Source organism: Mizuhopecten yessoensis, unplaced genomic scaffold (genome assembly GCF_002113885.1).
Source record: "Mizuhopecten yessoensis strain PY_sf001 unplaced genomic scaffold, ASM211388v2 scaffold11099, whole genome shotgun sequence".
NCBI classification, from domain to species: Eukaryota; Metazoa; Mollusca; class Bivalvia; order Pectinida; family Pectinidae; genus Mizuhopecten; species Mizuhopecten yessoensis.
In genome coordinates, this window is record NW_018408879.1 from 1 (window position 1) to 9,950 (window position 9,950).

At 34.4% G+C, this 9,950-nt stretch overlaps 1 long non-coding RNA gene across 1 annotated transcript; it reads left to right on the forward strand.

The window, feature by feature from the left end:
* Positions 1-5,028: 5,028 nt before the first annotated feature.
* LOC110465709 lies at positions 5,029-7,717 on the forward strand. The gene is made up of 2 exons (XR_002464644.1): positions 5,029-5,588; positions 6,310-7,717. It is a non-coding gene; the product is annotated as an uncharacterized LOC110465709 (long non-coding RNA).
* The last annotated feature ends 2,233 nt before the right edge of the window (positions 7,718-9,950 follow it).

Genomic DNA, 9,950 nt, shown 5'->3' on the forward strand with positions numbered 1-9,950 from the left:
CGGGATCACACGTACACAGCGACATTTTGAACACAATGAATGCGATGACGGCAGCCGAGAAATTACATATACGGTACTATCTTATTGGTGTTTTGACTAGGTGACTTGCTAATAATTAAAATCAATTATAAAATAGAAAACTTACCAATTTGTGTGTTACTGTATTAATCCATCATGAAAGAAGTTATAGTGTTCCAAATGTTACATTTGTCCACTGAGTTGTAACACATTTATACACGTAGATGATAGCCTAGACGATTTTAAACTTCCCGGTTATTATTTTTAGAGACACCTATCTAACTAGATAGTATTTGCTGGATCTATGAGCAATATCCTTAATGTGGAAAAACCATTTTCTAATAATAATTATTTTGTGAAGGCACCAATGTTGCCAAAACAGACAAAAACATAAACCATGATCAAATTACAAAAGAGTATTCAGCGTTGCCGATAGGACAATGGAACTCCTAAGCTGACGTCAATTACAATTGATAACTAATATTATCTTGAGATGCAGACATAGTTCTTTGGAAAGAACTCCAAAAGTATGGTAAGATGGAGGCATACTTTGAGATTTATAGGGTTCGAAATGCTTCAAAAATGTTAAATCCAAAAGTCGGAGCTAGAACTTTGGGTTATAAAAAGTTATTTACTTTCATCAGATCTTCAGGTTTGAGCAAGATTGGGATTACTGTTTGCTTTTCGGTAGGTGTGGATAAACGCATCCACCTGTACACGGGATCACACGTACACAGCGACATTTTGAACACAATGAATGCGAACAGTCTCAAAAGTATGCGACCAAAGGCAAAAGATTTGAATCCTTAGCCGTGTGCATATTATACTATAACGATATTGGCTCCAAACTCAGGATCACTTGTATTTGTGTACATATTTAAGGGCCCAGAACCTTCCCAGATGTAATTTAAAAACATGCAGTTTTCAATTATATTACCCATAAAGTTGTGACCAGGCCACTTGATCTTTCCGAGCCTCTTTATTAGGTCCTTTAATATGCCGAGGCACCTTTATAGTTCTGGTAATATCTATCAGACTTCGCAAGAATGCTCTTACTGGTATGATATAATTGTATGTCAAGTTTAATAGCCCTATCTATGACTACAGGTCTTTAACATACATATATTGTTTGCCAGATTTTCCCATCTTGTCCTGAGGTAGGGTTGAATGTCACGAAAAGTTATGACAGGAGCAGGTTCCGTAGTTTACTAATGTTTAAAACCGACCTCTCTGTGATCATTCATTGTGTGTTATATAGAGGAGTGGTATGTAGTCACAACAACAACTTTTCCAGTAAGTGTGTGTTACAAAAAGGAGTTGTCAAATATGTAGACACAGGAATTGACCTCCAACATGTTCTCATACACATAATGTAATGTTGTACTGATGTTTTCAAATTAGCTGATACAGATACCCGAATGAGAAATTTTATCGTACAAGTACAACCCTTCAACTTTAATCCGAGGTCATTCTTGCTGATCAGTTTGATAAATAGGAATACATTTTGCGACTGACAGTCAGATTTTGCCATTTGATGTTCAAATATGGTCGATGGCTTCATGTATAGTTTAATATTTAATAGAACACGACTCAAGGGTTATCTCATTGTTGAAATCTAACCCTTCGCATGGTAGCTTAAACAGATAATGGATCAGTTGAAATACATCAGGTGCCTTTGTAGGTACTTATCCTAGATGATGAAAACGTATATAGGAAAAAGCTTTGTTCAAATGGTCCTTCAACTCGACCTGCCCTTTCTTCTTTATAAATCTGTTTTTAATAATATGAGTTATTTTGAAGTGATAATAAGCGTACCCAAAATATTCAATTTCAATATCAACAAATGTTATTGACAATATAAGCAATAGTCAATAGGATCAGACACCAGGCATAGCATATCTAAGTCCTCTCCTTAAGGTGACAATAGGTGGTAAGAAACACAGACATATATTTATACATTGATATGATGATTGGGAAAAGGGGAAGTAACTCCTTTTTATCAGTGTCAAATAACAAATAACTTCTGGCAAGACATACGTAGATGGATATACTTAAAAACTGACCAAACATTCGAAATAAAGGAAGATATTATACTTTTTGGCAAAACTTCTGAATTCCAAATATCCAATCCAACTAATATCATCATGATTCATGCAAAATTCTTCATCTAATTTAGCTCCAGAAAGAAAAGAAACCCTAGTATGACTGATTTTTTTATTTTTTTTAATGTACATGAGATTGACAAGGTAATAGCCCAAGGGAGGGGGAAAATTGAGACCTTTAAAAAAACATGGGAATCATGGTCGAATATGTTGATACCCTAAAGCTAAAAATGCTACAAGCCTATAATATCTTATTTTAAATCCTCTATGGGTAAAGAAATTAATAAACCTAGCTGGCACCCGAGAATACTCGAGAACTATATATAATATATATAACAACAATTAAGTATATATTTACATATAGTATTGAATATTCTAAATTATATATGTATATATATAGGTATATGATATTCTATATGCAAAATGCTGTGAGATGAAACTGATGATTGACATATAATCTTATAAAATTAAAAAGAAATCACATGAAATATATAACTATGTGTATGCATGTTTATGTTTTTTGGTTTGTTTGTGTATGTTTATGCATGTATGTATGTACGGATGGATATACTTGCACATTCTTAGGCATGGATTGGATATATGTGTATATGTGTGCATATCTGTGTGCATGCATGCGTGTATGCATGCATAGGTGTATATATGTTTGAGCATGCATATATGTATGTATGCTTTCTCGATTTACACATGTATATCTGTTCTGATGACCCCCTTGTAATAATGCTGTGTAGTAATGAAACATTTTAGAGATAAAAAGTGAAACATACTGAATCTTAAATCCATGTGATCCATATTATATATGATTAAGTTTGATAACATTCTGACAACAACTTATCATAAAATTGAGCAGATCTTTCCTATGACAATTTATCGGGATACGTATCGCAATATATTCATTCTGTATTTTGATATATATCGTGATACACTCTTGGCGTATTGTGACACCCCTAGTGTGTGTGTGTGTGTACATATGTATGTTTGCTATGTATACCATATGATTCCAACTTGTAAAGCAGTCCATTGTGCCAAACTCTATCAAATGCCTTGCTTATGTCACAGAATATAATTATGATTTATTTGACCTAGGCAATTAACAATGGTATGGTAAATAGACAATAATTAATTTACAGTTGAATCTTCATACTGGTGTTTTATAATGATTTTTTACTAAAACATGAAGTAACAGAGATAGGTCTGTAATGAGACACCTCATTAACTAATCCTTTACCTTTATAAAAAGCGTTAGTATTAGCCATCTTCCAGCTGAGGGGAATAATACCAGTTTCAAGTGTTTTGTTGAAAGAGTTAGAGGAAAGAGGATAGATGGATGTAATTGTTTGATTATTCTGGGAATCATATAATCTGGTCCAGCAGGTGTATTAGCATTCAAAAGAAATATCTAATTTTTAACATCCTGTTGGGTTATAACAATATCATTTATGGAATAAGGAAAATCGTTAGTAGTTTCAAGTATAGGTTCAGTATTTTCAGAAGTGGTAGATATTGATACAAAGTATTTATTTAAGCATTCAGCTTTGTCAAATGGATGTTGAATAAATGAATTATTGTGTGTTAGTGGGGGAATAGAAGTAGAATTGTTATTTATAATAAGGACATTTCGTGTAATTTTCCACCACTTGTTAGGGGGAATAGTTTTGTCGGTTCCTGCTTTTTGTAAATTTTCAACATACCTTTTCTTGGCATCACGTATTTTACTAATGGTTTCATTTCTTTTGTTTCTATAATTTTCGCACTGAAAAGCCGAAATAATAGATTTTGCTTTCCTATGAGCACTATTTCTTTGTCGTATATGTAGTCTAATATCATTTCTCATCCATTTTTTATCGTTTGGTCTAATTGTTACATACTTAATGGGTATAGATTCATTAATTAAGTTATTTATAGTATCACATTAAATATTGCTAAATTCATTTGTATCATGTATATTAATGAGGTTTTCCCAATCTTTTTCTATTATACATCTATTCATCTTATCATAATCTGCATCTTGATAAATAAGAATTTTCTTTCGATAGGTTTGTTTTTTAAAAACTGCATAGGAAATATTGAATTGTATCTGAGAATGGTCAGTACATATAGGAGGAAACACAGATGCATTTTTAATTAGATTTATGTGGTTGAAAAAGACAATATCAATTGAAGTTGATGAAGTTGGAGTGATACGGGTGGGGTCTGTGATAAAACTAGAAAGATTAAATTTTGTCATTAGTGATTTAACATGTTGATATTAATATCACCAGTAATCACTATATATCTAAGTTAGTGTTTACAGCTTTTTCAATGACTGGATCTAAAATTTCCCAATATCTAACTGGTGATTCTGGTCTATATAGACAAGCCAGAAGAAACTTGTGCGACTCAATGTGAATTTCCACCCATATCATTTCAACTTCATCATGTTCAAGATAATGTCGTCCTTTGGTGAAAATGTGATTTTTGTGATAGATTAAAACCCCACCACCAGGACAAGTTTTTCTATCCAGCCTATAAAGATTTCAGAGTAACATGGAATTATTAGTTCAGTATTAGGTATTTCAGGGGTGAGGTGTGTTTCGGTTAGGCAGATAATATCACTTTCATTTTATTCGGTTTCAACAATATCAGTCTTGTTTCTTAAGGATCTTATATTGAGATGAGAAATTACTAGGTTACGCAGAGGACATGAGTTTAACTCAATATCATTACAGCTCATAAATAAAATACTAGTCACATAGAGAAAGAAAAGTAAGTTTTTCAGATTGTGTGTATACAGGGAAAATTTATAAACGACGTGTACATAATAGTACACGGTTGATTTAGTCATACACCCCCTAGTGTTCCTACATGTCCCATCACGTGATACACCTAATACTGTTTTAACCATAGTCATATATCGTTATAAAATATACTGGGACGTGAACGTGAATGGGACACATGATATTGCGAGTACATACATATAATAATTTGGAGGCTTGGCAAGCATAGCTGTACAATAACAGCACTAGAAAAGACATTCGATTCGTAAACAAAGCAAAAGATACAATGACATAATTACGTACAGACGACCCAGCTATTCAACATGGATACCATATGGACCACGATGTCGTACACGTATACACGGTACGTGCGAAAGTTATCTTAGAAGGAAATGTATACTTGGGTTTTGCCTACGTCACTTCCGGTTACCTCGGCTTGACACTGGACGTCAACAAGCGTTACCTTATAACAAAGCCGATAGGTGAGGTGTGACTCATACGTAATCCGATTGTAAACAATGGTTAAATCCTGTTGTGCCTGGGGTTGTACAAACAGACAACAGACAGGTTCAGGATTAGGTTTCTATAGAATACCTACTGATTTACAGACGAGAGCGATGGATACAGGCAATTCGCCGCGAGGGTTGGACTCCATCTCTACCTGATCGTCTTTGCGGGGACCATTTTATTACAGGTAAACAAACGTAATCAATTGTATGACATAAATATCATCGTATTTTTTTGTTTCTACATGGTTCCAAACGTGAACAAAGTGCGATTACAATATTACATGGTTAATAAATAGAATCGTTGACCTAAATATGCAGGACAGTTGCTACCTGGATTTTTACTAATTAGCGAAACAAAATGGCTACCGCTCGGTGTCAGATGTACATTTTAAATGTTGCACGACTCTAATCTCAGGTAAATAAAGCCCAGGTACATTCCCATCATGCACCAGTTTACTATCGGTGTCATAACAATGGGCACTGGCCATGGGATACCTAGTACATGTAGTATGCAATGTTCAGTATTTTCTACTTTATCTAAATTATTTCAATCTACTCAAGCACTGTGTCATTTTTAATTATATTTTATTTTAAGTGTACTTAATTAACTGATAATTTTATTATATGATTATTGTATTTGCCATTCAACTGCATACACTAACTAATATATTACATTATTACAATTAAGAGTTCCAGATATTAAATTAAAAACACGAAAGTAAAAGTGAAAGTATATTTTTTAAGTATGAAGATACTAATTTAACTTGGAGAAAAATTATCTTATTGTTTTGCACAGAGACTATATATTACATGTATGTCTCTGTCTTGCATTATCAGAATAAAGATAACTACCTTTTTATGATTTATAATTTTATATAATCTAATAAATGCATTTTAATGTTTTAGGAAAGGCAAATGCTGTGGACAAGGACCATCCTGACTTTGTTCCTACAATATTAAAGTTCAACGAGTGAAAAGGCTCTTCAACGTTTCGAAAGATCAACAAGCGTTAGGAAAAGACGTGAATCTTTTGTAACCTCTGTGGATCATAACAAAGTTTCAGAGTCTGTTGATAGTGGTGATTGTGGTGACGACGATGACGACGACGACGACGAAAACAACAAAGGGACACAGACAGATGGAGAGAAGGATTTACTTCAACACAATACACAGCTCATGGATGAGGTCACCAGCCTACGTGAGGAGAGATATAGCCTCCGAGAGGAAAACCGAAATCTTCGATTTGGTGCACAGAAACTTGAGACTGATGACAGAAAAACAGGCCTGCAGTCATATGCATTGTTTGAGTGTTTGTTTTGGTATGTGTCTGCGAAGATGGAAACAGGACCTGTGGAAACAAAACTTCAATTGAAGGATGAAATGTTGCTTGTGCTGATGAAATTGAGACTGAAATTGTGTTTTGAGGATCTAGCAGACAGGTTTAACATCGCCAAAGGAACAGCAAGCAAGATCCTTCACAAGTGGCTTCCGATTCTCTACAGTAGACTGCAACTGCTCAGCAGGTGGCCGGACAGGGAACAACACTGAGAACATTAACATCCACCTTCCAGAAACACTTCAGAAAAGTCAGGTGTGTTATTGATTGTAGCGAGATTTTGATAGAACGACCTACTTCTTTCAAGGCCAGATCACAGACCTATTCAAACTACAAGAAGCCAACACCGTCAAGATTCTGATCGGAGTGATACCAAATGGCGTGATATCATTTATTTCGACATGCTACGGGGGAAAGATATAAGACAAGAAATAACAAAACGTTCTGGGTTTTATGACAAGTTAGAGTATGGAGACATTGTGCTGGCAGACCGGGGATTTCTGATAGGAGATGAACTGGCACTTCGAGGATGTGAGCTGATGATTCCATCGTTCACACGCGGGAGAAAAACAGCTTACGCAGAAGGATGTGGAAATGTCGCGAAGACTTTTAAGGGTCCGAATCCACATCGAAAGAGTGATTGGCACCTGAAGAACAAATACACGATTCTCCAAGGAATTCTCCCAATTTGCTTGATAAAACGTGATGTGGACACAGAGTATGCAACTGCGGACAAAATTGTGACCATTTGTGTAGCACTAACCAACTTGAGTGCGCCAGTGGTTTAATTTAGATATGGACATTAATCTGATAAAAAATGATGGACTGAGTCTGAATGACTTGAACTGAAATAAATAAAAAAATAAGTGACTCCTTTTAATTGCATATATTTATATATATGTACAGATGTACATTTTAATATCAAAACAGACAACAAAGGCATTATAAGCTAATAAAGCAACTATACAACAAGAACAGTTAATTGGAATCCACTATCATTTGATCCTAATTATCAATCTTTTTCTTGTCTTTCTTTAAAACCTTGTTGCATCAAGTTTTATATATAGTTGCAAAGACACGTAACGTGGAAATAAGATTTTATAAAAGCTGTAATATGCTCAAATTAATTAGCTAACGTGTCACTGTCCACCACAATAAGGCTTGAAACAACAAGATTAATAGAAAACTTTTTAATAAAAGGAATGAGTTCAACATAAAAAACTGGAAAAGCCAAATTGAATTATTTAAATATATTTTAATAAATTATGTTAACTTTATTCACAAAGATCTATCTATCATATTGCACACTAAAGCTTACACATCACACGTCAACAACAATTACATACATACCAACTTGCATACAATTTTTTTTTTTTTATATATTTAAGTATACATAAACTCGTTATACTGCCATCATAAGTTCAGCAACATTTTGGCATTATAAAGGGGTTTGGCAATATATCAAGGGAAACATATAAAGGAATTGAGAAAAACAAGAAAAGGGGACCTTGAAATTTGTTGACAGTAATTAAGGGAGGTGGCAAATTAAATGTTACGAGGGGCATTATAACGAGGTATGTTTCACTGTATAATACTAGTACATCACTACATAAAGCAATATCCACATACCAACAGTGACTCGCGATCAGGAATAATATAACACAACATCACAATATAATGTTTTTGGAAAACAATTCTTCATGAATTAATAATAAACCCATCCATATCTATTGCAGTTTAATAGAAATGTCAACAAATGGTCAATAAGCCCACCCCGTACTTGGCACGTCAATTTTCCCCAGAAAACGTTGCAAGTGCTCAAATGAAAATGTTTACATGTAGGCCCGGTGAACGTAGCCTCACACTGTCTACTTTCTAAACTGAGCACAATGCCACTGTACTCTAGGTTAACGTTTGAATCCCACACATTTAAAATGGAACCACTCTAGTATACAATTGTCTCCATCGCAAGCCACCATGCGTTCAGACCTGTCATCTGGATACTTGCACAAACAATATAGTCGGTTAAGGTCCTTCGGCTGCAACACTGCTGTAGGTGCTTTCTTTCGACGGACAACAATCTTCTTTCCTGCGGTTGTGGAAAAAAAGCATTATTTGATTGATTCATTTGATTGTAACTATACACATAATACTCGAGTAAATAGAGTATCAAGTATGTAAGTTTCAATCTGTTAATTGTAATGTTACTTTATGAAGGGGAGCATGATTTTCTGGAGTAATTAACTTTTTTTAATTAAATCTGGTAGGGTGGCGTGGGGTGTTTCTAGGGTTTTTTCAGTTATGAAAATATTCATTTAGTTTAACAACTTAATTGGTATAATCACAAAGAGATACTGGCAGTAGTTTGGCTATCAATTCAGTTACAAAAATTCTTGATAGGTATAGTTCTGTGCAATGATAATGAATTGAAGGGTCAGTAATTGGACAAATATTATAAATATCCGAATTCTAACAAATCATAAATGAATGATATCTTTCTTGACGTTTCTTTGGCAAGATACTTTGTTCAAAATAATAATAAATATAGTATATATATCTTACCCTGCCATGCATCGACAGTGAGCAGTAACAATGCCTCCATCGTTCTTGTTGATGGCTACCTAAGCCTCATGAGGGTCGTCGGACATTCTCTGTGACGGGTTCACACTTGCTTTAATCACATATAACTGACGATTAATTGAAAAGAACATAAAGGCATGCACGTAGCCACTATTAAAGTAATTGTATGCCTCTAAATTTTATAGGTTCATCAGTTTTTCTTTTGTAAACATGCCAGGGATGTCGAGCAACTACATGTACAGGTCGGGATATTCCGGTTCCGGTATGGCGATGAGCGGTCGATTCAAACCTTGCTACTGATTTAAACATATTCTCAGAATGAGGGACGTAATTCCAAACATCTAATGACAGAGTGTGTGTATCTGAGCTGATGTACCTTCTACTCAAGATTTTGTCCAAAGAAAATTACTTTAAGAAACTTCAAAATTGTCTTGCTGACAAAACAGTGCATCAAAGAAAATGGTGGCAGATAGCAAAATCTATAGGAAAAATGACTAATAACACTAGCACTAATTCTTATCCTCTGAACTCTAACAATAAAATTTTAATCCATCCACAAGATAAAGCTGAAGCACTAAATAACTTCTTTACCACCATTGCCTCTGATATTACTGACACTAACCTACCTGAT